The following is a 13,223-nucleotide window of genomic DNA, read 5'->3' on the forward strand; positions in this document are numbered from 1 at the left end:
CAACAAGCGCTATCGTTTTATGCCCCTAACTAGGCATAAAGCATAGATCTAAGTATTGTCATCTTTCTTCTTATTTTCCGTAGATGTGTTTTTATCAGGGGTTTTTGCAAAAATAACTTGAAACACATTATCCAAAGAAATTTTTGCATTATCAACTTGCCCAACTACGTATCCCCTTTGATTTCTGGCAATAATCCAAGAATATCGTTGATTAACATCATTGAAACTTGTTGGATTATATCTAAAGCGGGGATTTCCTTTTTGAGATTCTCATCGAAAATTTGATTATCACCAAGAAAATGTCTCAAATGTAATCACTATTGTAAAGGGTCTGATCTATTACTGATTTTTCACGGCTCATACCATAAAAATCAAAGATTTCCGTAACTTCCCGTATTATGTAATCAAAATTCATTCATAAGAACTTGGGTAGCTATCTGTAAGGGAAACAAAACCTATGGGATCACAAAGGATCCCTTCTACGGTTGACAGGGCTCGGGGCTATGGGAAGAGCCAGATTAGAAGATCAACGCGGGGGAGTTTATCCAGGTTCGGGCCGCAAGCGATGCGTAATAACCTACTCCTGCTGTTGTATGTTTATCTAGTGTTCTTGGACTTGCTACAGAGCGTGCAGGGTCCAAAAAGTTCGAATCCTCTCTCAGTACGCCGCGGGCCTCCTTTTATAGTCAAAGGGGCTGCCACAGTGGCACGCAGGAGGTGGAAAGTTGTACAATAGTCAAGTTTATCCCTGGCACCGTAGGACAAAAACACATTTAATGCGCTGCCGACGTGGCCTTCTTGCTTTATCGGGGACGACAAGGAAGCTCGAACCACCTGTCGCCGCCTCGCCTTGCTTCGACACGCGTCTAGGCTGACGAGGTGTGTAGTGCCACACTGGCTGGCTGGCTGCTGAGTTGGTGTGGTGGTAGAGTCTTCATGAAGATCTGCATGCCACCACGTAGGTGCTTGCTGAGTTGACCTGGGAGCCGCATGCCGCCACGCAGGTGCCTGCCTAGTTGGAGGGCTGGCAGCTATGTGGGAACGGCGGTGGAGCCTCGGCGTGGGCCTGGCTACGGCCTCGTAGATGTCCTCGGTAAGAGCCTTGCCGGGCCCCGACAAGGGTCTTGCCGGGGTTTCGCAGTCGTCCCCGGTAAGGGTCTTGCCGGGGGTCTTGTGGGCGTCTCCGGCAAGGATCTTGCCGGAGGTCTTCGTCTTCTGGTTCTCATCTAGTCTTGTATGCTCTTGGCCTTCACAAAGATCTGCATGCCACCATGGAGGCGCCTCCCGAGCCTTGGTTCCAATGTGTCGATGGTGTCAGAACTCTCAGGCTCAAGGGTGGCGGCCCCGTTGGTGTTGGGCAAGTTGCCCCGGCAAGGGCCTTGCTGGGGGAGTTCACCTTGCCCTTCTACTCTTCATGCTTCTGGTCTTGAGCACTGCTCTGGTAGTCTTGCGTGTTTGCCTCCTCTGCCCTGCCAAGCATGGCCGTAGGTGCGGCTGCAATTGCTCGTGCACAAGTAGGGATGGCAATGGGTCGGGTTTGGGGCGGGTGGAGCTGGTCCAAATCCAACCCATGACCCATCTTCCTCCCCTCTGCCCATCCACCAAATTATCCATGGGCACAACTTGTGCCCATGCCCAAACCCGCTGGATACCCACATACCCATGGAGCTCCATGGGCATAGAAAAGTCAGCATGAAGCCTTCCCAAAGATCAAATTAACTCATCATCTCACTCACAAATGTCAACATAAGCTACATGCATAAGTTGGCAACAAGTAATACGACGAGTCCTTAAGTGTGACATACCAGAGGTTGATTTTGCAGCATATAGCTTATGGCACCAGTTGCATATTGCATACCATTTCCCATTGATTTGTTCTTTCTACTGTCACTGGCATATGTCCCCACATGTCATACGGATATCCATGGAGCACAAACTATAACCATGCCCGACCCAGCTATTCGTGGGTATCCATATCCACAGACCCATGGGCAGAAATGTGCTCCATACCCTTGCCCAACCGGGTCGGGTATCCATGGGTATCCAGATCCATGGATAAAATTGCCATCCCTACGCACAAGTAAAGGGGTACCAAAAGGACACCTACTTTTGTACACTGACAGGAGCCCCGGGCCTGGGCCACACATAAGCGCAGAGCGTTGTTGGGCCAGGCCCAGAACGATGCGCGGGCATGCGAGGCAGAGTTTTTACTGCAGTAACTCTCTTGCTCGTTACGCTTCCCCATGACCCGCGTTGAATGCGTGATGTGGGGGTCATGCGTGGGGCATCCGCAACGTGCTCGTGCCATGTCGCGGTAAATGGTAAAGAGGTGGCCCACGTTTTCCCCATAAAAAGGGAAAACTGCAAGGGCACTGCTCATTTACCCTCTACGCCCTCTCCAATCTTGGAACCGCCGTCCGGTCCTCTTCTTCCTCAAGCTCTTGTCGAAGTATTTGCCCCTGCTCGCCGCTGTCGCGCCCCTATTGCCCTTGATTCTTCGCCCTCTCCCAGTCCCCATGGCGCCCAAGACAGGCAAGGGCAAGGGAGTGGTCAAAGATGACGGAAGGAAGGAGGCGCCGCAGAGTGAGCTGGCCGTGCTTCGGACACAGCATGCCTACTTCCCCTCGACGGTCGATGCGGTCCTCCTCAGGGACTAATTCTTGCCCCTGTGGGGAGGGAGACGATTGGGCACCCCGCTACGCACATCATCCCCGCCGACTTCGCCGAGGCCGGTCCACATCGGTACCCTTTCTTCGTTGACTACTTTTCTTGCAGGCTCTGCCCCCCTTTCTCTGATTTCTTCAACAACATCATGCACACCTATGGCTTTCACCTCCTCGACTTTACGCCGAATGCCGTAGCATGCATGGCCTTCTTCACCCATCTCTGCGAGAGCTTTGCCGGAGTGCTCCGCAGCACGGTGCTCTTTCGCCACTACTTCTATCCTCGCATCCAGCCAGGGGACGCCATTTCTGGGTGCGTCACCTGGATCCTGAGGGCCCAGGAGAAGGGCACGTACCCGGAGGGTGCCCAGAAGGAGAGGTGGGACGAGTGGGTGGGCCGGTGGCTCTGGATCAGGGAGAATGATTCGCAGGAGTTCTGCCGAGTTCGTCAGAGCCCGCCGACCCGCCGCAAGGACTGGAGCGACCTCGACGCCAATGACAAGAAACTCACGGTCGCCACCACCAGGATCCATCGCCTCACCATTGCCGGGCTAACCCTTGAGATGATTGGGGCCGAATCGCCCCGCTGCACAACAAGGGGAGGCCGGCCTAGGATTTCAGGAACGCGGCCGACATCATGAGGCTCCGCCCTGGCCTGAAGCACAATTTCACGGTGCTGGGGCATGCCCATTTTTGCCAGAGGCTCTGTCAGCTCAATGTGGACGGCGACGGTAGGGCTGAGAGGACCGGCAAGGCCGCGAAGACTGGCAAGGCCGTCAAGGGGCCTCTGTTTGGGTTGCCGGCGGGAGTGGTCCCGCTGAGCAACAACTCTCGCCAGTCCGCTATCATCGCCATGATGCCGGACTTCAACGCGCACGACCTCGACCCAGCCTGGGGCAAGCCGCCAACAGAGAAGGTGCAGAAGTTTTTCGACAACTTGTCGGAGAACTATGTCCGCGACGAGCCGCTGCTCATCCGCGACACCACCAAGGAGGAGCTGGACTACATCACCGCCAGGGCAGCGAAGGCGGCGCTTGCCAAGGAGGCCGGCAGCGTCGGTGACATGGAGGACGAGGCCGACGCGGCCGCGGAGGAAAAGGAGCTCGCCCATTGGGTGGAGTCTGCCGGGGAGGCCAGCGGCGCCGGTGTCGGGGCCCCCCTCGTTGAAGACGTGGGTGACGAGTCGTCCGAAGAGGAGGCCGAGGCGGATGACTCCCCGGCCGCGAGGAAGAAGCGCGTCCTACGGCGGGCCAGCTCCGGCGAGCCGGTCCGGCCCGGTAGGACCACACAGCGGCCCAGCTCAGGAGCAGCTCATGCGCCAGACGAGGGCGATGAAGGCCGCAGCAGCGAAGAAGACGGTGAAGGCCGCGGTGGCGAAGAAGACAATGACTGCCTCCTCGTCCAAGCAGCGACGGACCCCATCCCCTTCTCCTCCTCCTTCGTACAACACCTTGGAGATCGAGTACGACCTCGGGTCGTTCAGCCCAAAGACGAAGAGGAGGCAAGAGGTGGAGGATGAGTCAGCACCTTGCCTTTAATCTTTTTTGACCCTCAGCTCGTGTTATCATCTTTAATGTGATCTTGGGCTTGTAGGGACATGGAGACGTTGGCTCAGAGGGTGGAGAAGAGGGCCAAGATGTCGACGGGTGGCAAGCCCCCGGCGAGCACTTCGCGCACACTAGAGTTAGTGGAGATCAGCCCAGACAACAGCCACTGGCGCAGCCCCCGCTTCAGCCCCCAGCGTGAGTCCACTACCCATCTCCTTGTCGATGGGCACTGGGGTGTGAATTGTTGATGCTGACCTTGCCAGGATCATAGGAGGAGAGCGGCAATAGGAGGAGCCACTGAGGGCCACACCCAACACGTCGCCCCCATCGACCATGCCGCCTAGAGGGGCGTCACCGGCGAGGACGCCCACCACCGGGCCCACACACATGGAGGAAGAGGGGGGCGGCATGGGCGCTGGTGGCTTCGTCCCGGCAACGGATCTTGGCGGGGAGGGAAACGCTTCCTAACTTGGCACGGGTGAGTTGTCTGCTTCCCATTTCTTGTCGCTCGGTGTGTTCTTTTGCTTTTGTTCCGAACCTTGGCCTTGGCCTTGCTTTATCTTCTATTCTGGCTTCCAGACCTTCCCTCGACGAACCCGGAGGACGTCGACACTGTCATCGACGAGGTCGCCAAGGATGCCGAGGCCGAGGCCGACAAGATTGCTGCCGAGGAGGCCGCCAAGACCATCGCTGAGGAGGCCGCCAAGGGGCCTGCCGGGGAGGCCGGCAAGGATACTACCGAAGGGGCCGGCGAGGCAGCTGCTGGGAAGGCCGACAGGGCTGCCGCTGAGGAGGAGGTGGCCAACGACCAACCTTCCTCCCCTCCGGCCCCCGCCCTGGGCAGGTACTTGAAGGTGGACGATGGCCTATTCGTCCACCTCCCAGGGACGGCGGGCACCAGGGCGCCGGCCGAGGGGGAGGTGTTTGATGATGAGGCGCTCCCCACCGCCGGGCTCCAGGTTGTCAACGAACCGAGCCCCGGCGACGGCGGTTCCCAAGAGGAGCAACTTCTCCGGGCCATGGGCGCCATCTTTTAGAAACTCGAGGTGCTCCACCGTGCCCGCCTAGACAAGGCGAAATCCAGGTTGGCGGCCGTGGACAAGGCGGAGGCGGACCTTGAGGAGCGTGTCGCTCAGACGCAGGCCTCGTTCCGCGAGGCTCAGGAAGGACCGAAGGCTGCCCAGGACGAGTTGGCCGAGCGCAAACGGGAGCTCATCCTGAAGCAGGCTGACATCGAGAAGGCCCGGGAGGTGGTGAAGGAACAGGCCGCCAACGACGAGGCTGCCCGGCGGCAACAGCAGGCTTCGCTGTACTCCCAGGAGGAAGACCTGGCCGCCCGCGAGGAAGCGCTCACCGCCACGCTCCGCGGCAAGGACGAGGAGGTTGAGAAGCTCGTCGCGCAGTGGACCCAGGAGCTGGAGTAGAAGCACAAGGATGCACTCCATGCTCTGGCCCTGGACCATGCCGGCAAGGTGAAGGAGCTGGAGGTGGAGCAGGATGGGCTGAAGAAAAAGGTCTTGGAGCTGACGGAGGAGAAGGACACGACCAATGGCGCTTTAGCGGATGCACAGGCCGTAGTCCTCGACAAGGCCGAGCTGCTCTCCAAGTCCAACGACTCCAATGACCTAAAGCTGAAGCCGGAGGGCTTGGAGGGGAAGCTTTCGGATGCCGGAGCTTGCGAGGAGACCCTGAACAAGGACCTGGAGAAGGAGAAACAGCTGCGGAGGGACGGCGCTGCCGAGTACGAGGAGTACGCGAAGGGCGTGAACCTCTGGATCAGCCGCCTCGTCGATGTCACAGGGAGGCTCACCGCCCAGCTAGCCGTCATGGGCATGCTGGACGTCAGGCTCTCCGAGGACAGGAACATAAGCCCCAATGCCAGGCTGACCTTGTTCTTCGAGCACATCCTCGACGCCCTGGATCAGCTCCGATCCAACCGGGCAACTTATCTGACCAACAAGGCCCGGAGGCTCTGCCGGGGTGCCCTGACCAAGGTGCTCACCAAGGTGGCATTCTGGAACCCCACCGTCAACTTCACCGACGCGTTGGAGAGCTTGTTGGAGGAGGCGGACCTCGCGGTGCTCAAGGAGCGTATCAAGCCCATCATCGACTGCGTCAACAGAGTCCAGAGGGTGGAGGGCCAGTGCTGGGACTAGGCATCCCATTTCTCGTTGCCGCTGCGAGTTCAAGACCAAGACAATTTTATCTTAAGTTAGAACCGCAGCGATTACTTGATGTAACATAACTTTGCAGTACTTTAAGATCAAGCATGCTATCTTCCTGTTAGATCTTTCTTTCTATGTTTGCACCCTACGCTTGGTTGGATAAGGCTGCCGGCGCGTAAACCCATGCCGTGGTGCCTTGAGGATGCATCCTTAGCAGCCTGCCGGGGGCGCTTGCTGCCGGGAAAACCACCTTGCCGCTCCCAGCGCGATCGCTTGAACTGTCGAACGGACTCGAAACAGAACAAGGGCGCTGCTAATAGCGGGTAGGCCACCTTGCCGTTCTCAGCGTGGCCGCTTGAACTGTTGAGCGGGCTCGAAACAGAGCAAGGGTGTTGCGAATAGCGGAAGGGTCCCATTGCGTGCAGGTTTCCCATACAAGGAACGAGATCTTTCGAGGAAGACAGACTTATATAAATGAAATTACCCAAAATTTTGCATGACTTAGCTTTTCATGGCCACACGGATAGCTGTCGCGGCTGCGGACGACACTAGAGGGCGGCTGATGGATGTCGCCTTCTCCTCTCGAGCCATCCCCATGAAGAAGTCGATGCGTCGACTTCAAAACTAGATTTCTCATAGCTCGCGCCCCTTACCTGGCGCGCCAAAGATGTTGGGGAAACGACACCTATGGATCACAAAGGATCCCTTCTACGGTTGATAGGGCCCAGGGCTGTGGGAAGAGCCGGATTAGAAGATCAATGCGGGGGAGTTTATCCAGGTTCGGGCTGCAAGCGATGCGTAATACCCTACTCCTGCTGGTGTATGTTTATCTGGTGTTCTTGGACTTGCTACAAAGCGTGCATGGTCCAAAAAGTTCGAATCCTCTCTCAGTACGACGCGGGCCTCCTTTTATAGTCAAAGGGGCTGCCACAGTGGCACACAGGAGGTGGAAAGTTGTACAGTAGTCCAGTTTATCCCAGGCACCGTAGGACAAAACGCATTTAATGCACTGCCGACGTGCCCTTCTTGCTTTATCGGGGACGGCAAGGAAGCTCGTCCCATCTGTCGCCGCCTCGCCTTGCTTCGACACGCGTCCAGGCTGACGAGGCGTGTAGTGCCATGCTGGCTGGCTGGCTGCTGAGTTGGTGTGGTGGTAGAGTCTTCACGAAGATCTGCATGCCACCACGCAGGTGCTTGCTGAGTTGACCTGGGAGCCGCATGCCACCACGCAGGTGCCTGCCTAGTTGGAGGGCTGGCAGCTGTGTGGGAACGGCGATGGAGCCTCGGTGTGGGCCTGGCTGCGGCCTCGTAGATGTCCTCGGCAAGAGCCTTGCCGGGGCCCCGGTAAGGGTCTTGCCGGGGTTTCGCAGTCGTCCCCGGCAAGGGTCTTGCCGGGGGTCTGATGGGCGTCTCCGGCAAGGATCTTGCCGGAGGTCTTCGTCTTCTGGTTCTCATCTAGTCTTGTATGCTCTTGGCCTTCACAAGGCCTGCATGCCACCATGGAGGCGCCTCCCGAGCCTTGGTTCCAATGTGTCAATGGTGTCAGAACTCTCAGGCTCAAGGGTGGCGGCCTCGTTGGTGTTGGGCAAGTTGCCCCGGCAAGGTTCTTGCCGGGGCTGTGGAGGCCGCCCTGGAAAGGGCCTTGCCGGGGGAGTTCACCTTGCCCTTCTGCTCTTCATGCTTCTAGTCTTGAGCGCTGCTCTGGTAGTCTTGCGTCTTTGCCTCCTCTGCCCCACCAAGCGTGGTCGTAGGTGCGACTGCAACTGCTCGCGCACAAGTAAAGGGGTACCAAAAGGACCCCTACTTTTGTATACTTACACTATCTTTTTAGCTTTAGGATCTTTTATAGATGGTATCTTATAAAACAATCTTTGCAAGGTAGGATGCGTATGGATAAATCTATTTTCAAGTCTCAGAACTAGTGCTGATATAGCTTCCGTATAAGATTTAGTTCTTTTAAGTATAGGAGCATCATCAAGAGTCAAACTTCCAACACAATTGAAAAACTATTGGGTATGTTCTTTTCCCATAACATTCCCTTGCCCAAAAACAAAAGTTTTAGCATCCAGATTGCCAAATCGTCCAATTTTAGGAGTTAGGCCATCATCTGTTTCTGCAATACCAAAGTCACTCATGGTGACAAGTTCAAGCAAGTAAGAGATCGAACTAGAAAAACAGCGAACGAAAAAGGGGGCGAATAAAACGGCTAATTCGTGTGAAATTGGGGAGATGAAAACGAGAGGCAAATGGCAAATAATGTAATTGCAAGGAGATGATATTTTTGATTAGGAACCTGATAGATGTTGATGATGTCTCCCCGGCAATGGCGCCAGAAATCCTTTCTTGATGGCTCATATCCGCGTCAGTGTTTCCCTGAAGAGGAAGGGATGATACAGTACATCTTCGGCGGGTTTTTCCCTCAGTTATGAAACCAAGGTTGTCAAACCAGTAGGAGAACCAAGCAACACTATGTAAACAGTACCTACACACAAAGAACAAATACTTGCAAAGCGACGCGTAAGAGGGTTGTCAATCCCTCTCGGGTAAAAGATAGATTGGTTTGTATGATTTTGGGTAAATAGATCTCGCAATAAAACAAATAAAATAAAGAAAGAAAAAGTGCAGCAAGGTATTTTTGGGTTTTTAGAATAATAGATCTGAATACAAAAGCAAATAAAAATAGATCTCAAAGCAAATATGATAAAGAATAGACCCGGGGGTTGTAGATTTCACTAGTGGCTTCTCTCGAGAAAAATAGCATACGACGGGTAGACAAATTACTATTGGGCAATTGATAGAACTTCAAATAATTATGACGATAGCCAACAGTGATCATTATATAGGCATCACATCCAAGATTAGTAGACCGACTCCTGCCTGCATCTACTATTATTACTCCACACATCGACCGCGCTATCCAGCATCCATCTAGTGTATTAAGTTCATGGAAAAACGGAATGATGCAATAAGAACGATGACATGATGTAGAAGAGATCTATTCATGTAGGAATAGATCCCATCTTGTTATCCTTAATAGCAACGATCAATACGTGTCTTGCTGCCCCTTTTGTCACTGGGAAAGAAAACCGCACGACCGAACCCATCACAAAGCACCTCTTCCCATGGCAAGAAATCGATCTAGTAGGCCTAACTAAACCAAAGATTCGAATAAGAAATATGAGGCTATAAGTAATCATGCATATAAGAGCTCAAAACTCAAATAACTTTCATGGATAAAATAGATCTGATCATAAACTCAAATTTCATCGGATCCCAACAAACACACCGCAAAAAGAGTTACATCAAATAGATCTCCAAGAGACCATTGTATTGAGAATCAAAAGAGAGAGAGGAAGCCATCTAGCTACTAACAACGGACCCGTAGGTCTACAATGAACTACTCACGCATCATCGGAGAGGCACCAATGAGGATGATGAACCCCTCCATGATGGTGTCTAGATTGGATCTGGTGGTTCTGGATCTTGCAGCGGATGGAATTGTGTTTCGTCGACTCCCCTAGGGTTTTTGGATTTTTGGGGTATTTATATAGCAAAGAGGCGGTGTGGGAGGCGGTCGAGGTGGGCACAACCCACCAGGGCACGCCCAGGTGGGTTGTGCTCCCCTCGGATCCCCCCTCTGGTACTTCTTTGGCCCAACAGCTGTCTTCTGGTCCAGAAAAAATCTCCAAAAGGTTTCCCTGCATTTGGACTCCGTTTGGTATTGATTTCCGTGAAGTAAAAAACAAGCAAACAACTACGACTGGCACTGGGCACAATGTCAATAGGTTAGTCAAAAAAAATGATATAAAGTTGCTATAAAATTATTGTAAAACATCCAAGAATGATAATATAACAGAATGGAACAAGCAAAAATTATAAATATGTTGGAGACGTATCACCCTACTGCTCACGAGCAGCAGGACTAGTCGCTGCCACCCTCCGTGTGGCGCGATGGCTGCACCGCTATTCCGTCTCTCACTCCCGCCACGGCTCGTCCTCCCACGCTTGTCGCGGGCCGGCGATGCGCAGGCTGCGTTGCTCATGGCGTGCGAGCTACCGCGCTATCGACTTGCTAACGAGGGCTACGGCGCCTGGCTCGGCCGCTTCACCAAGCTCGTCAACATCGCCGGCGAGGCCCCTGCGTAGTCCCACTCGCTCCATCCCCCGCCCTCCGGGCGGGCGACGTGGCCCACGGCGTGCTTCCTCCTCCTCCTCCTCTACGTGGAGCCGACCCTGAGCCCAGGCGCGACGCGCCCTCGCGCGACCCATCGTGTGGGGTGCTCGCGCTGGAACGGGATGAGGTAAGCTACCAGGTGGTGCAGCGGCCACAAGGCGACGCACGTGCGCTCCCCGCACCGCCGCGCCAGCATCAAGACCACCCGCTGCTGGACGCTACGACGCGTGGACGTCAAGATTGAGCTCCCCTCGCCCGTGCCGCTCCTGTGAGTGCGGCGGGCTGCCGCGCCTTCACCCCAGAGCTGCGCCGTGTCCTTTGGCCAGGCAAGTTCAAGACAGAGCTGCCTCCACGCTACGACGGCACCCCTGATCCTGTGGAGTTTCTCCAGCTCTACTCGCTGAGCATCAAGGCGGCAAATGGCGATGACAAGGTCATGGCAAACTGGTTCCCCATGACCCTCAAGGATTGTGCGCGGTCCTGGCTCCTGCACCTCCCCGAGGGGTCAATCTCCTCCCGAAATGAGCTTCACGAGCGCTTCATCGCCAACTTCCAGGGCACCCGCGACCGCGCCCCCGCGGTGAACGACCTGCGGCGGATGAAGCAGTAGCCGGGCGAGACTCTCCACAAGTTCATACACAGCGCTTCACGAATGTTCGCCTCAAGATCCCGAAGGCATCGGACGAGGCCATCATCTCGGCATTTACCGATGGCGTCAGGGACGTCAAGATGAAAGAGGAGCTTTCCATCAACGACGACTTGTGCTCGGCCCTGGAGATGTTCAACCTGGCGAACAAGTGTGCAAGAGCCGAAGAGGGCTTCCCTCCCTCCTTGAGCTTCCGGAGGCCGACCCTGAAGACAAGAACACCAAGGCTAAAGAAGCGAAGTGCAAGGGCCCCGCTGTGCTGGCAGCGGAGCCCGAGATGAAGCGTGGATGTGACCATGATGAAACTCCCAGGGGCAGCCGCCCATTCTGCGTTTTCCACAACGTACACAGCCACAACACCAACGACTGCCAGTAGCTCAGGGCACTCCATGATGGGCGCCTCGGCCGCCGCCCCGAGCACGGCGACCATGGCTACGGCCGTGGCGGAGGCCGCTGGGACAATGATGGCCCACAGGAATAGGGAATCAATTATAGCTCTTTTCGGTAAGTAAGAGTGTCGAACCCAACGAGGAGCACAAGGAAATGAAAAGTGGTTTTGAGCAAGGTAATGTCTGCAAGTGCTGAAATTGTAAGTAACAGAGTGGTTTGGTAGCATGATAATTTGTAACGAGCTAGTAACGATAATAGTAACAAAAGTGCAGCAAGGTAGCCCAATCCTTTTGAGGCAAAGGACATGCCAAAATGGTCTCTTATAATAAGCAAAGCGTTCTTGAGGGTACACGGGAATTTCATCTAGTCACTTTCACCATGTTGATTCGAATTGTGTTCGCTACTTTGATAATTTGATATGTGGGTGGACCGGTGCGTAGGTGTTGTTATTACTTGAACAAACCTCCTACTTATGATTAACCTCCTCGCAAGCATCTGCAACTACGAGAAAAGTATTAAGAATAAATTCCAACCATAGCATTAAACTTTTGGATCCAATCGGTCCCTTACGGAATAGCGCATAAACTAGGGTTTAAGCTTGTGTCACTCTCGCAACCCATCATCTAATAACTACTCCACAATGCATTCCCTTAGGCCCAAATGTGGTGAAGTGTCATGTAATCGACATTCACATGACACCACTAAGGGAATCTCAACATACATACTATCAAAATATCAAACACATATCAAGTTCGCATGATTACTTGCAACATATGATTTCTCCTATGACCTCAAGAACAAAAGTAACTACTCACAAATGATAATCATGCTCAAGATCAAAGGGGTATTAAATAGCATATTGGATCTGAACATATAATCTTCCACCGAATAGACCATATAGTAATCAACTACAAGATGTAATCAACACTACTAGTCACCCACAAGCACCAATCTAGAGTTCTGGTACAAAGATTGAACACAATAGATGAACTAGGGTTTGAGATGAGATGGTGTTGTTGAAGATGCTGATGGAGATTGCCCTCCCCAAGATGGGAGAGTTATTGGTGATGATGATGACGATGATTTCCCCCTCCGGGAGGGAAATTCCCCCGGCGGAATCGCTCCGCCGAAGGGCAAAAGTGCTCCTGCCCAAGTTCCGCCTCGAGATGGCGGCGCTCCGTCCTGAAAGTCCTCTCTTTATTTTTTCTAGGTCAAAATAACTTATATACCAGAAGATGGGCGCCGGAGGTGGGCCTGGGTGAGCACAACCCACCAGGGCGCGCCTGGGCTCCCAGGCGCGCCCAGGTGGGTTGTGCCCACCTGGTGGCCCCCCTCTCGTACTTATTTGCTCCAATATTTTTCATATATTCCATAAAAATTCTCTGCAAAGTTTCAGCTTATTTGGAGTTGTGCAGAATAGCTAGCCTGACATAGCTTTTCCAGGTCCAGATTTCCAGCTGGCGGAACTCTCCCTCTTTGTGTGTACCTTGCAAATTATGAGAGAAAAGGCATTAGAATTACTCCGAAAAGCATTATTATGCATAAAAACATCATAGATAACAGTAGGAAAACATGACGCAAAATGGGCGTATCAGACAACCGCAACCCTCGTCAGGACTGGCGCGACCAGCCTCGTGA

The sequence above is a fragment of the Aegilops tauschii genome, chromosome 5 (assembly GCF_002575655.3).
Source record: "Aegilops tauschii subsp. strangulata cultivar AL8/78 chromosome 5, Aet v6.0, whole genome shotgun sequence".
Classification (NCBI taxonomy): Eukaryota; Viridiplantae; Streptophyta; class Magnoliopsida; order Poales; family Poaceae; genus Aegilops; species Aegilops tauschii.